General features: G+C 43.9%; 1 long non-coding RNA gene across 1 annotated transcript in view; it reads right to left on the reverse strand.

The window, feature by feature from the left end:
• Nucleotides 1–12566, reverse strand: part of LOC140458554 (uncharacterized) — a 115609-nt gene extending 103043 nt beyond the window's left edge. Inside the window, exons 1-2 of the long non-coding RNA XR_011953528.1 lie at nucleotides 12454–12566; nucleotides 5286–5392 (exon numbers count right to left, since the gene is read on the reverse strand). This is a non-coding gene — a long non-coding RNA (uncharacterized lncRNA). The remainder of the gene's footprint in view (nucleotides 1–5285; nucleotides 5393–12453) is intronic.
• Between the last annotated feature and the right edge of the window lie 3480 nt (nucleotides 12567–16046).

Consider the following 16046-nt stretch of genomic DNA (forward strand, 5'->3'; position numbering starts at 1 on the left):
CTCTATCTTTAATCTTGTCCACCCTCACAAATCTGTGATGTGCCTTTCTTTAATTCCAGCCTTCAAGATAACCCATTTTTATTTCAGATTCCTGCACCCAGAGCTCCACAATGTCCCGCTTAACCTCTGTCACATTTTCCTCCAAAAAACATTAATCAATCACGTATCATCTATTCTCATATCACCTTCTCTGACCTGGTTTCTATTGTGGCTTGTCATATTCCTGTATTACGCGTCTGTGGTCTACAGGAAGGAAAACGGTTTTGTGGTCCATTGGGTTTATGCTGTAAAGAAATCTCCCAGATGACTATTTTAATCCCATTTTCCAGCACAGAGCACATAGACCTGTCAGCCTTGGCCTTGCAATTGTGTTCCTAAATAGATTTTAAATGCCTTCAGGATTTCTGTCTCTCACTCTTCCAGACAGTGAGGTTTAGTGCAACTGTTGCTCTATGCTATTACCCACAGGGTTCAGAGCAGCTGGGTCTGTGCGAACCACAGATCGCCCACACATTGTGAAGGATGGCAGGGTCCCTGAGACAGGGCACAGGAGATTGACCAGGATGGTTCAAGGAATGGGGGATTTTAGTTGCAGAATTTGTGGGGCTTTTTTAACATTAATTGTTCACGTGACATGTGTGTTGCTAATATACATCAAGAACAACCATCCGCAATTAATTGACTCTCCTTTTCAACCTCTCCCCTTGCCTATGCTCTGGTAATATTCAGGTTAACCACTACCAGACATCTCTCTCTAATGAGAGAGCAGTCCTGTGGTCGGGTAGGACAATGCTGACTTGATCTTTTACACAGTGATACCACTGTGCCTCGAGGGTGGGGAAAGGGAATGCTGAAGGTGGTGGATGGGAAACCACTCAGGTACAGTACTTTATCCTGGAGGATGTTCACTTTCTTTAATATTGTTGGGGGGGGGGGGGGGGTGCACTGATGCAGGCAAGTGGAGAATGTTCCAACACAATCCTGATGTGTACCTGATAGAGAGGAAACAGACATTGGGAAATCAGCGGTTTGGAAAAACTGAGTTGTTCTCCTTGTAGCAAAGGAAATTTGGGGAGCTGTGACAAAAGTTTACAAAAGTTACATATTATAATAATAAACCTTACACCCATCAGCTCATTATACAAGGATTACAGGACACATGTTGAAGATATGGGAAGATCTATTGAGAGGATGGTTTGATTCAAAGGAGAACTTTTATTCAGCAAATGGTATTGATCTGGAACACAATACTCTCACACAATATGAATATCCAGGGCCTGATGTATTGAGTAATTCTGTCAGTTTGGCGTTACAATGACTGAGATTACCATCTGAATATCTGCCTGTAATACAAGTTTATAAAATCCGTCACTGTCAGTTCAAGTTTGAAACGCATACACTCCCCTCCTCCTGGCCCAGGAGGACTGTACACATTACCCCTGGTGCAGGTTAGCAGGCACTTCAAGGGCAAATCTATGTGGGTTTCTATCAGTTTCCACCTTGGGACTTCATGTGACTGAACATGGGATAGAATGTCCCAAGATTCAATGAGTTATAGAGAGCAGGATTTGCTTCCTTTTCTTTCCTTTCCTTCCATTCTGCCGCTGTGTCTCCACAATAAGACGTGGGGTGTGAAAGGCTCATGCACCTTGATGGGCAAGATGTCTCCATTCTCACCAATGGGCAGCAAGCTCCTCCCAGTCATGAAACAGAGTATCCCTGAAAGATAGCAACTGAGCATGCTTCCCACTGCCCAGTGCTCACAGGACATGTTTCGAATAATGAGGGGGGAAATCTCCTAGAAAAGGCATAACAGGAAAGTTCCAAAAGGATTATAAACAGTTTACAGAGAGATATTCACAGGAAACCTGGGCAACAAGTTGGCAAATAGAGTATAACTTGGGAAAAACTGTAGAAAGCTGCACCAAAGGGACTGGGGGAAAATGAGCAGGAAACACAGAAAGCTAGCACACAATTACAACATGGAATCAGGAAAGGGAATGGAATGTTGTCCCTTATTTCAAAGAGTTTGCAATATAAGAGTTTGGAGTATATACCTTAGGGCAACTAAACAAATGGCAAGTGAGACCACATCTGGAGTAACGTGAACAGATTTGGTCACTTTAGTTCATGAAATAGTGCAGTTTATTGGAGGCATTTCAGAGAAGATCCATTGGGATGATCCCTGTTTTGAAGGGATTATCCTGTAAGCAAAGGCTGAATAAGTTGGGAATATACTCACTGGACTTTGGAAGAATGAGAGGTGATCTCTTTGAAACATACAGGATTCTGTCAAGGTTTGACAGGATAAATATGGAGAGGATGTGTCCCATTACGGGTGAGTCTTGAACCAGATTCTGGGTCAGTCGTGGAATCAAGGGTTCTCTTTCAGATTTGTCAAGTTAAAGGCAACACCGACACAGGTTAGGGTTTCAGTAGCAATGGAGCTGGGGTGAGGAGGAGACAAGCAACGTTTTAGAGATTGGAATTCCTGGTGTTTGTGATTGTGTGGATGTCTGATCAGAAGGTCACCTTGGGGTCAGATATGAAAGCAATATTGTGAAGAATGTAGTTCTGCCTCAGACACTTCCCAGTGAGAGGGAGGGACACAGCAGGAAGGGAAATGAATTTGGAATAACAACTGAAGGCAATGGGTTTAACAATTGCAGTGTTTCATTGGAGTGAATTGCAGCTAATCGAAGCGTGGTAAGCAGTTTGATAACTGAGTAACAGTGGAGTAATGGAGATGGATGATGGGGAGGGAGAGCTGGACATTGCCAGTGTACATGTGAAACCTAACACGGTGCTTTTGGGCGATGTTACCTCCTGGCAGTGTGTAGGTGAGAAACAGGACGGGCCAAGGATAGACCCTGGAGGGACACCAAATACAATTAATTCAGAAAGGAAAGAGAGAGAGTGGAGACGGAGCAGGATTTTCCAATGATGGTGAGGTCAAATATTAGGTTTTAGCAGAATGGGAGAGAAGGACATAACCAGAAAAGACAGACAGACAGATCATGGAACAAGATCTGTGAATTGCAAGGTTGGATTGGGAGGGGGGGTCGGGCGATGACAAGCAGGAGGATTAGACAGATTTGGAATGTCCATGATTTAGCTACACTAGGGTAAATGGTCAAGATGACCTCTAATAAGGCTTGACAAGAGACTCGAGGAAATGCAAGTTTAGGACTAAAATGAGGAGCATCCTTGTGAGGCAGTTTGGCTCGGTGGGCTAGTGGAGAGGGAGGGAAGAAGCAGAGGCAGCTGATCGGATTGTCTCAATATTATGGACAGAGAAACTCCATGTGCTCCTCACTCTTGTTGTTGGAGGGGAGGATGGAGGAGACAGGATAATGGACAGTGTTTTTATTTCCAAAACAATAAACAAAGCCTGTGATAGTGATTCTAAAAATAAGTGAATAAACCTGTCGTATTTATCATTTATCAAGAATATTAAAATATACAACTGAAGTTCAGGTTTGAATCCCAAATTGGTAGAGGGTGGCTCTGAATTCAAGAAAAAAATACCTGGAATGAAGAAACGACTGTTTGCCATGGAACCATTGTCAATGGCAGAAAAACATCCCCAATGTCCTTGAGGGAAAGAAACCCGATAGTAGGCCCATCAAATCACTCATTGTATTAATCACTGCACAGTCTCAGCAAAGGAATGAAACTGGATGGACCACATTACATCTACCAATGCACTTGCAAATACAACCACACAATCAGCCCTCTTGACCCTGCAACTTCTGCCTCACTGTGGGCCAACAACAGCAGCAGAACTGTACTCCAGCCCAATCTGAAATCTCATGGCCTGATATCCCACACTTGACCATTAACATCAAGCCAGGGGAATCAATCCTGGTTCAATGGTGAATGTAGGAGGGCATGCCAGGAGCAGTACCAGGCATACCTGAAAATGAGGTGCCAACCTGGTGCAGCTACCAAACCTGCATGCCAAACAGCACAAGCAACACCAAATAGAACCAACAGATTAGATCGGAGTTCTGCAGTTCTGCCACACCTAGTCAAGAATAGTGATGGACAATTAAACAACTCACTGGAGGAAGCATCACAGATATCCCCACCCTTACTGATGGAGGGGTCTCACACATTCATGCACCAGATAAGAGGACAGCATTAGCAGCGATTTTCAGCCAGCAGTGCCAAGTGGATGAGCCTTCTCCATTAGTCCCTGACATCACAGATATGGATCGACTTGGTTGAAAACTCATATCAAATCAGATCAAGAAATGGATGAGTAATGTAAAGGCTCGGGGCCCTGCCAATATTCTGGCAATAATACTGTTGGCTGTGCTCCAGAACCTGCTGCCCAACAAGACAAGTACTGTTCCAGCACTGGCACCTACCGACTTTGTGGAATATTGCTCAGGGATGTTCAACACAACAACACAGGGCAGATCCAACTCAGCCAATTCCCCTCTATCAGTCCACACTCGTTCAGCAGTGAGGTGATGGAAAGGGTCATCAACAGTGCTGTCAAGCAACTGCTCAGCAGTAACCTGCTCAGCGATGCCCAGTTTGGGTTCTGCCAGGGTCACTCAGTTCCTGAGCTTGTTACAGACTTGATTCACAAACTGACAAACAGCTGAATGAGGTGAGGATGACAGGCCAGACCCCCTCCAAGTCCACTATTTCGACTTCAGTGATATCACCTGACCTCACCACAGTCTCAGCTCATTTGCTGAAACTCTCATTCATTCCTTTTGTTAACTCAAGATCTCATTGTCTAAACCCACTCCTGGCCAGCATCCCACATTCACCCTCCCGATAATCTCAAGAATATTGAAAACTCTACTGCTGAAGTGCTCACTTGTACCAGAATTTGCTGATCAATCAAAAGACTCCCATTTATAAGCAACAACAATTTACTTTCGCACCTTTGAATTAATTCCTGGCTGTAATCATTCCTATCTCCCTGCACCACACACCTTTTCATATCTCAATAACTCATTTTAGTTCAGACTCTCAATGATGTGTTTATTTTTGAGTTCACCTGTGTGACTGTTTCTATAGACTCCAAGGGAACATGGTCTGGAATCCCCACTCTAACCCACTAAGATCTACTTTCTTCCTTTAAGGCATTCTTGAAAAACTGCTTATTTGGCAATGGTTGTGGTAACTGGACACAATATTCTCCATCTGTAGCCTTATGTCAAAACTTCTCAATAATATTTTTATGAAATTAAAACTATGATGATTTGTACAGATATCTTCTACTCTTCAATATCACTGAGTGAATAATCTGTAATGTCTCTTACCCAACCACGTTGGAGGCGCACAATCACCATACAAATTGCAGCAGTACAAGGAAGTCAAACATCACCCTCTCCACAGGCAACAAGGCTTTGGCATTGATCACTTGTTTCTGTGGAAGGAGAAATACACAGTTGATGTTTCATGGAGTGCAATATGAATTACAGGGAATGAAAATGGTGCAGAACTTGACTGTCAGAAATTGAAGGAAAATGCACTCGCTTATTGGAAAAAAGAATTCTTGACTGTCTAAGATATTGTGGAAAAAATAACCTGATAATGGAACAGCATACAGTCAGGAACCGGCAGCAGTGGACAATTCATTTACATTCCTGAAGAAGGGCTTATCCCGAAACGTTGATACTCCTGCTCCTCGGATGCTGCCTGGCCTGCTGTGTTTTTCCAGCTCTACATTTTTCAATTCATTTACAAAACAGCTGTGAAAGTAATAGTAAAATACTATACAGAGCAAAACTACACCCATGAGAGACTGAGGAAGCTAGATAAGGAACAAGTGGACAGAGAACCCAGAGGTGAATCAGAGCAGAGTTCACTTTTATGATCCCACAGTCAAAGATGTCGAGCACAGAAACAGACTTCTTCGGTCCAACCTATGCCAACCAGATATCCGAACCTAATCTACCTAAATTAAATCCTTTTTGCCACTCCTCAGACCATTGGCCCATCTGATCAATATCCCACTGTACTCTGAGATAACCTTCTTCATTGCCCACAATACCTCCAATTTTGGTGTCACCTGCAAGCTTATTAATTATACGGCCTCTATTCACATCCAAATCATTTAAAAGAATGATGAAACAAATCCAGAAAAAAGTCCATTTCTCTGGGTTTGAATGTGCTCTGTGTAAATCCTGCACTATGACTCTTTTTACCAGGGAAGGCTGCACATACATCCCTCTGAACTTTGCCCCCTACAAAGCTGGCGGCCGCGCACGTGTCCAGTGAATCATTGCCCCGAATAAAGATGGCGGCGCTCACTCGGGCCGATTACTCAACGAGGCATATTCCCGTTTGCTGCAAAAACTGGACTGTAAGGTTCAAAGTTGTATCTTCCGATGTGTACCAAATGATTTTAAAACCTCTCAGCCCATACCAACACCATTTCCCTCCCGCTTCCTGCTGTTTATTTCTTTCCTTACCGACATCCCCAACATTTGCGCCCACCGCGAGGATGATCACGTGGTATAGTCTAGTCCCGTCCTCATTCACTGATTGGCCGGAGGACCAACTGCCGCCAAGTCCTCCAGGTCCTCCCCTGCCTTTCCATTGGTCCGCCGCTGACATCAATCACTTCGGTCCAACCGGTTTTTGCCAACCATTTATCCTAACCTAGTCTATCTAAATTAAATCCTATCTGCCGGTCCTCAGCCCATTTGATCAATATCCCATTGTATTCTGAGATAACCTTCTTCATTGTCCACAATACCAACTGTTGGCTGGAGCTTGCGCACTGCTTCGTGGCTTTTGTTGCTGTTTCTCAGTTACAAGAGTGAGGGACAAAGTTAAAAATCACACACCCACCTGATGAAGGACCAGCAAAGTAGTGCTTCCAAATAAACCTGTTGGACTATAACCTGGTGTTCTGTGAATTTTAATTTTGTCCATCCTAATCCAACACCAGCATCTACAAGTCACGAGTGAGGGAGGAATGCATAACATAAGAACAAAAGATCTTGGAAAAGGAGAAGGCCGTCCTGCGCTTCGAGCCTGCTCTACCATTCGATAAGATTATGGCTGATCATTTTGTGGATGCAGAACCATTTACCCACGTTCTCACCATATTCCTTAATTAGTTATTTCCTTTTAAAAAAAAACTAACTTAGCTTTAAAAACGTTCATTGAACTAGCATCAACTACTTCCCTGGGCAATGCACTCCATCGAGGTCAAGACATTCCTTCTCAATTCACTCCTAAATTTGCTGCCTCTAATCTTATGCTGATGCCCTCTTGTCCTGGCTTCATCTGCCAGTGGAAACATCCTCTCTACTTCTATTTTATGCATTCCATTCATTATTTTATATATTTCCCATTCTTCTGAATTCCAATGAATATAATCCCAATCTACTCCGTCTCTGTTAAGCCAAACCCCTCACCTCCGGAATCAACATAGTTAATCTCTTCTGCACCCCCTCTAGTGCCAGTACATCCTTGAGCACGTAAGGAGGTAAAAACTGCATGCAGTACTCCAGGTGTGGCCTCACCAGCACCCATTATAGCGAGAACATAATCTCTGCTTTTAAACACAATCCCTTCAGCAATGAAGGACAAAATTCCATTTGCCTGCTGAATTGATTGTTATACCTGGTGACTAACCCTCCTGCAGAAGAATATTCAGGTGCCTCTGCATAGCAAATAATGTAACTTTTTTTAAAATTCAAGTAATCATCTTTTTATTAATGTTACTCCAACCAAAGAGTATGACTTTACATTTATAAAAATAATATTCCATTTACCAAACCATTGCCCACTAACTCAATGTATCTATGTTCCTCTGCAAAGTTTCCCAGTCCTCTGCACACTTTCTCCTGCTACTCATCTTAGTCTCATATGCAAACTTTGACACCCTACATGTGGTCCCCAACTCCAAATCATCTGTATCAATTCTAAATAATTGCAGTCCCAACACTGATCCTAGAGGCACACTACTAGTTACTGATTGCCAGCCAGAATAAGGCTTATTTATCCCCACTCTTTGCTTCCTGTTAGTCAACCAATCTTCTATCCATGCTAATACTGTATCCCATGCACCCTTATATAATGCAACAGCCACTTGCATGGCACCTTGTTGAAGGCCTTTTGGAAATCAAGGTACACCGCGTCCACTGGGTCCCCGTTGTCCACCTTGCTTGAAATGTCTTCTTAGAATTCCAAACGATTTGTCAAGCATGACCTGCCCTTCATGAATCCATGCTCTGTCTGCCCAATGGGACAATTTCTATCGAGATTCCCTGCTATTTCTTCCCTGATAATAGATCAACGCATCTTTCCAACTACAGAGAATAAGGTAACTGGCGTAGAATTCCCTATCTTTTGTCCACCGCCTTTTCTTATAGTCCTTCCTTTTCACTGAAATATGCCTTTGCTGAGCACTTCCTAAAATGTCTTTGAAAATCTTTCACTGCTCATCAACTGTCCCACCATAAAATCTTTGTTTTCAGTCTACTTTATCCAGGTTCTCCCTCATTCTATTTTCCCCGTGTTCAAACACAGGACCAAGATATTAAATTTTATCTTCACACTTTCCAGATGTACTCTAAATTCAACCATACAGTGATCACTTCTTGCAAGAGGATCCCTAACTCTGAGGTCATTAATTATTCCTGTCTCATTGCACGGGGGCCAGATCTTGGATAGCTTGCTCCTTGTCGGTTACATTTCATACTGTTCAAAAAACTATCATGGATACACTTAATGAACTCCTCAAGGCTACCCTGACTGAGCTGGTTTGACCAATCTACATGTAGATTAAAATCACCCATGATAATAGCCGTACCATTTTTACAGGCATTAGTTATTTCTTTGTATATTGCCCATCCCATTGTGATGTTATTATTTAGCCTACACACTGTGCCTATCAGTGACTTTCTTGTTAGAATTTTGAAAGCATCATTCCTGTTTCTCCTAATGTACAGCAATAACAACAACTACTTGCTTTATATGGAATCTTTCACAACGGCAAATCTCCTAAGGTGCTTCATGGATGATCAAAACATTGATTGAGGAGAATGATTTTAAAATACATCGTAACGGAGGAGAGAGAAGGTTAGGGAGGGTATTCCACAGACTTCTGCTCTTGACAGCTCCAATTGTGGAGTGATGCAGGTGGGGTGGGTTGAAAAGGGAACGTGCAAAGGTGACATGGAGGAGCATAGGCAGTGCATAAGGTCTTAAGGATAGAGGAGGTTCCAGACTGAGTCTGTCTGTCATAGACAGTATGGCTGCCTCATGGAATTTGAAGCACCGCAATGGGCCCATGCATGTCATGTTAGTCAAGGATAGTATAACGGTGGCTGAGAGAACATTTGATGAGGACTTGTCTACTGAATTAGTGTGGGCTGAGGTTAGAAACAGGAGAGGGGAGGTCACACTGCTTGGATTTTTTATAGGCCACCACAGAGTTCCAGGGAGGGGGAAGAGAGGATTAGCAAAATTACTCTGGGTAGGAGTGAAAGTAACATGGTGGTGGTTATGGGGGACTTTAACTTCCCCAACATTGACTGGAAATTCTATAATTCTAGTACGTCGGATGGATCAGTTTTTGTCCAATGTGTACAGGAGGGTTTCCTGACACAGTATGTCAAAGGGCCGACAAGAGGGGAGGCCACATTGGATCTGGTGCTTGGTCATGAACCGGACTAGGTGTTTGATTTAGTTGTAGGTGAGCACTTTGGAGAGAGTGATCATAATTCAGTTATGTTGAGTTTGGCGATGAAAAGGGATAGGTACATGCCACAGGTGAAGACTTATCGATGGGGCAGTGGCAATTATAATGCGATTCAGCAAGAATTAGGATGCATAGGATGGAGTAGTGAAATGCAGTGGATGCAGACAATGGAAATGTGGAGCTGGTTTAAGGAACAGACATTGCGTGTCCTTGATAGGTATGTCCCTGTCAGGCAGGGAGGAAGTGATAAGGTAAGGAAACTGTGGTTTACCACAGAAATTGCATCTCTTGTTAAGAAGAAGTAGGAGGCTTATGTTTTGATGAGGCAAATGGTACAGATGAGGCGATGGAGACTTACAGATCAGCTAGGAAGGCTTTAAAGAGGGTTAAGAAGAACAAAGAGAGGACATGAGCAGTCTTTAGCGAATAGAATAAAGGAGAACCCTTAAGCTTTCTATAGGTATGTGAGGAATAAAGGATAGGGTAGGAATCGGGCCAATCAAAGACAGAAGTGGGAAGTTAAGTGTGGACACTGGAAATTGGAGAAGTGCGAAATGAATATTTCTCATTCGTTTTCACTCAGGAAAATTAGAATATTGTAGATAATAATGAGGTAGAAGATGTTAGACTAGAAAGAATAGAGGTTAGTTTCAAACAGGTGTTATCAATTCTAGAAGGATTGAATGTAGACAAGTCCCCTGGGCTAGATGGGATTTATCCGTAGATTGTCTGGGAAGCTAGGGAGAAGATTATCAAAGCCAAAGTCTTTGCTTTGAGCTGTCATTGCCTACAAGTTCAGTAACAGAGGACTGGATGATTGCAAATGTTATGCCCTTGATCAAGAAGGGAAGTAGAGATGACCCAGGTAATTACATACCAGTGACCCTTACTTCTGTTGTAGGAAATGTTTTGGAAAGGATTATTCGAGACACTATTTGTAATCATCTGGCAAACAACAATATGATTTCAAATCGTCAATATGGTTTTGTCAAGGGCAGGTCGTGTCTCACAAATCTCATTGAGTTTTTTGAGATGGTGACCAAGCATATAGATGAAGGTAGGGCAGTTGACGTGGTATACATGGACTTCAGTAAAGCCTTTAATAAGGTTCCACATGGTAGGCTGTTAGAGAAAATGCAGTGACATGGAATTGAGTGTGATTTAGCAGTTTGGATTAGAAACTGGTTTTCTGAAAGGCGGCAGCGAGTGGTGGATGATGGAAAATAATCAGCCTCCAGTGCGGTTATTAGTGGTGTGCCACAAGGGTCTGTTTTGGGATCACTGCTGTTTGTCATTTTTATAAAGGTGTTAGACGCAGGCATAGGGGATGGATTAGTAAATTTGCAGACGACACCAAAGTCAGTGTGGAGTAGTGGACAGTGTGGAAGAATGTTACAGGTTGCAGGAGGACTTTGATAAACTGCAGAATTGGGCTGAATGTAGCAAATGGAGTTCAATGCAGCTAAATGTAAGGTGATGCACTTTGTGAAGGATAACAGGAAGGCAGAGTACTGGGTCAATGGAAAGATTCTTGGTCGTGTAGATGTGCAGAAGGATGTTGGAGGCCATGTACATAGATGCCTGAAAGTTGCCACCAGGTGTACACTACTGTTAAGGCGGCATACAGTGTGTTAGATTTCATTCGTAGATGGATTGAGTTCTGGAGCCGCAATATCATGCTGCAACTATCCAAAACACTGGTGTAGCCATATTTGGAATATTGTGTGCAGTTCTGGTGCCCATATTTCTGGAAGGATGTGGAAGCATGGGAAAAGGCGCAGAGGATATTTACCAGGATGTTGTGTGATCTGGAGGGAAGGTCTTATGAGGAAAGGTTGAGAGACTTGAACGTGTTCTCAGCGGCAAGAAGAAGGCGAAGAGAGGATTTGATAGAGACATACAAGATGATCGGAGGCTTAGATAGGGTAGACAGTGAAATTCTTTTTCCTAGGATTATGACATTAGTGTGTATAAGGGGGCATATCTCCAAATCGAGGGGCGATAGATTTAAGACAGATGTCAGAGGCAGGTTCTTTACTCAGAGCGGTTAGGACATGGAATCCACTACCTACTAATGTAGTTAACTCAGCCACGTTAGTGAGATTTAAACAATCCTTTAGATAAGCACATGGGTGATTTCAGGATAGTGTAGGGGGATGAGCTGAGAATAGTTCATAGGTTGGCGCAACATCAAGGACCAAAGGGCCTATTCTGCACTGTATTGTTCTCTGACTATTGTGCTACAAGAGATTTTTACTGTCTTAAACAGAGTGATGGATCTTGTATTGTGGGCTTACGAAGTGTCACTGATCTCTACCAAACATGTACGAGGTAGAGAATGCTGCCTGACCTGCTGCGCTTTTCTAGCAACACATTTTTCAGCTCTGATCTCCAGCATCTGCAGTCCTCACTTTCTCCATGTACGAAGTAGAGCCACGACAATAATAAGAGGCTGCAACAGGAGGGGGACAGGTAGCTCCATACAAAACCCGACTCCTTCTCAACAGTTTTCACCACAAAAACTGAGCGCCTTCCAGAAAAGCACCTCTATAGCCCACAACATTTTGCCCCCACAATCGTGGTATCTGGCTGTGCACTAAGAGGCGTGCAAGAGTCTGTACTGGGACCCTGATACGCTTGGTAAAGAGTCAAATCATCTGAGCATTGAGAGCCCCACCACATTGCATGCATTTTCTCTTGTTTTCTCTCTGTTCCTGACTTCCCTTGTTTTTCTTAATGAACCTGGTAAAAGTTGTTATTACACACACCTGCACAAGCTGTGAATTGAACCCAGGCCCCTCGGTCCAAGATTCGGGATATTTTCACCGCGTCACAAAACATCGACTCGAACTTCCTTTGTCCATTGCCTGCTAAGTCACGCCTGAATCAACTCTGCAATTGGGAGGAAGGGGCGGAACAGGAGGACCGAGTAGAGGCCGGTCCTCCAACCAGAGTGAGTGAGGAGCGGGGCCAAAGCATTCTCGGGAGTGAACGCTTCAAGATTGGTCAGAGAGCAAACTATTTTGCAGGATTGATCATTCTCACTACATAGTGGAGCATTAAACCTCTCTTATAAATCAATGTGAGATTTTAAGAAATACTGTAGTTGAAATGTAAATCTGATAACGTACATATTTCCAATCGATTTACATAACTCGAGTAAGAAACTTCTTTTCAAGCTCCCAGAACAACTGGTAATTTGCATACCTGGCCGTTATGGTTGATTTGGACCGGACAATCTATTTGACTGTTAGACATCTCTATGACTATAACTCGACAAAACAATTGTTAATGAATAATATTTTACCCATCAGTCTGTGCAGTTATGAATATTCTCTCTCAATTCAATGATAACCTCAGACGCACGCGTGGTTTGGTTTCAATACAGAGCATGCGCAGTGTCACATTGGTCAGGACAGAGAGAAATGGAGCTGCTTTCTCCGGCAGCGGCTGCGATCGGCTCCAGAGAGCGGTGCTCAGAGCCGGTGTGTGGGAGCATCGCCGGGAGTAAGGAGCGGAGAGAATTCACAAGTCCCGGATAAAGGTTAAAAAAATCGAAAAAGTTCCTCCAGGCCCGGGTAAAGAGGTGGCGGTCTCTGATCAGGGAAGTGGTCCAGGGTCACGGCCGCCATTTGTTTGAGGGAAGAGTGGGGATGGTCAGGGCCGCCATGTTGAGAAGGTCAAGGTGCAGGGGGGCGGGGTTATCGGGGTCTGTAGAACAATCAGAGGAAAGGGAAGCTCCATTGTTATTGATTAATTCCACGAACACAGCTTCACTGGGCGATCCTGCAGGAGTATCCTCTCTCAGTCCTGCTGGGATGTTTCACCCAATCAGAACCAGCAGCTCTCCTCCTCTCTCAGCTCCCCTTCTGTCCTTCCTGCAGCATCTGTCCCCTGGAACATTGAGCTGCCTGTCCTGTCCCTCCCTCAGCTGTTGTTTCTGTAATACCTGTGATATCCCAGACCCATCTTAGATTACTTCACTAAAGACAGGAATGCACCCGATGGATGTTTCTTATCATCAGCAATTGTTTAATACTCACTTACCTGTTTTTAATTAAATCTTTTTTGAAGCATTTCATTCACATTCAATCATTTGCAATGGCGGGATTTAAAACTGTCCAGAGAACTTTTGCTGAGTTTCTGGATAAATTGCTTCACAATAATGCCCCTAGGCCATGACTTCGTCTGCTCACAGGTTGCACATCCCAGTACAACATGAATCAAAACCCTTTCTTTGTGCACAATTATTTGATGCTGAACTCTGGTGATGTCACTCAGTATCTCTCCTTGTGCGGTCCCTCACTGTGGGTCTAATTGCTGCCTCTGTCAGCGTCTCTCACTCTTGCAGCTACTCCAGATCCTGAGCCAACAGAATTCTCCACTCCAGAGAGATGAGGCAGTACAGGCCAGGAATGGAGACTGGGATTTTCCAGATCTCTGTGGGGCTCAGTGCCATTTTACATGTGTAACCCTCACAAGCATCAGTCTAATTTCCCATTCTGCCTATTTCTGCGTCTTCTACAGGTACTTGAAGGAGTTACTGACTCAATAGACCTGCCAACTGCTGGTTGGGAAGATGTTTGGTCAGCCAGAGAGAAAAAGGTCAGGGAGGTCAGGAGCCTTATATAAATCCTGCCACCAGGTAAGATTACACACAGTGCACAGAGCAAAGAGCAATGAGAGGGCTCCAAACATCAGCTAACAGGCCATGACATAGATATAGTGCTGGAGGGGGAGCAGACTCGCCTCAGGCTCAATCACCACTTCTACTTTAAGTTTTATTGTACTGAGATCGCATCGGGAGTTCCCAGTTTTCAATCCAGGCGTGTGCTGTCTTGTTGAGCACCAGGACAACAGAGGGGAAAACAGGCCTGCAATGAGAGAGTGGTAATACTGCCTGGGATCTTTCTGTTAACTATTCCCTCTCCAACATTGTATCTATGGCTCATCTTGTGGACCAGTGTCTTCAATCATTCTAACTCCTATAACAGTTCCTATCTCTGTCATCTCCTCCACTCTCACCAATTATTTCACATATTTGAAACCTCCAGTCCAGACGACCACCCGTATCGCTGTAACTTGCTTCAGTCTCTACAACATGCCTTGTCTCGATAGTCTCCTCCTCCAACAACTGGAGACATAGGGTCTGTTTCTGTGCTGCATGACTCTTTGTTTGATGTTTCCTAAATGGAATCAGTTGCATTTGCCTGTGTTTGGCCCATATCCCTTCCAATCTTCTCCTTTCCATGTACCTGACCAAGTGTCATTTCCATGTTGTAATTGTACTTGATTTCACCATTTCCTCTGGCAGTCCGCTCCATCTATGCACCATCCTCTGTGGAAAATGTTGCCCCTCAGCTCCCTCTTTAAATCCTTGCTCTCTCACCACATGTTTATGGCTCCAGATTTGGACTCACCTACCCTTCGCAATGCACCTTACTTAAGCCCTACATTGTTTCATACACCTTTATAAGGTCAACCCGTGGCCTCCTCTGCCCATGAGAATTATTGACGACAATGTTACAAATATCTCCAACTCATGTACTCAATGTTCTGACCAATGAAGACAAGTGCCAAATGCTGCTTTCCCCTCCCTGTCCCCCTGTGATGCCACTTCCAAGGAACAATGTAACTGCACCCCTTGATCTCCCTCTGTTCGACAACACTGCGCAGGTCCCTACCATTAACTGCTTTAATCCTCCCTGGTTTGTCTGAACTAAATCGAACACCTGAATTAAATTTCATCTTTCATTCCTTGGCCCACTGACCAGTTGATTAACATCCCCTTCGATAACTATATTCCCTGCCCACTCTTCCACTAATCTTGGTATCCACAAACATACTAACAGGGACTCCTATATTTTCACTCAGATTGTTTATGTAAGTGGTGCACAACAGTGGCCCCAGCACCAATCCTTACAGCACACTGCTGGTCAGAGGCCCCAGTCTGAACAACAACCCTCTCCCACCACCCTCTGTCTCCCACTGTCATCCCATTTTGTATCCAGTTGGCTAGCTCTCCCTGATCCCTTGTGACTTAACCTTACTAACCAATGTATCATGGTACACCCTGACCAAGGGTTGCTGAAGCCAGAAACAACGTCTGTTGCTCTGCCTTCATCTATCTTCAAGTCAAATTTGTGAGGCATGTTTTCCCATGCACAAAGCCATACTGGCTGCCGTAATCAGTCCTTGTCGTTCCAAATACCACCTACCTCTCAGAATGACCTCCAACAACTGACGCACCCTGATGTCTGGCTCATCAGTCTGTAGTTTCCTGGCTTCCTCTTGCAGCCTTTGTTAATTAATGACACAACATTATAATCATAGTCAGAGAGTCAGACCACACTGTTCGGTC

The sequence above is a fragment of the Chiloscyllium punctatum genome, chromosome 33 (assembly GCF_047496795.1).
Source record: "Chiloscyllium punctatum isolate Juve2018m chromosome 33, sChiPun1.3, whole genome shotgun sequence".
Classification (NCBI taxonomy): Eukaryota; Metazoa; Chordata; class Chondrichthyes; order Orectolobiformes; family Hemiscylliidae; genus Chiloscyllium; species Chiloscyllium punctatum.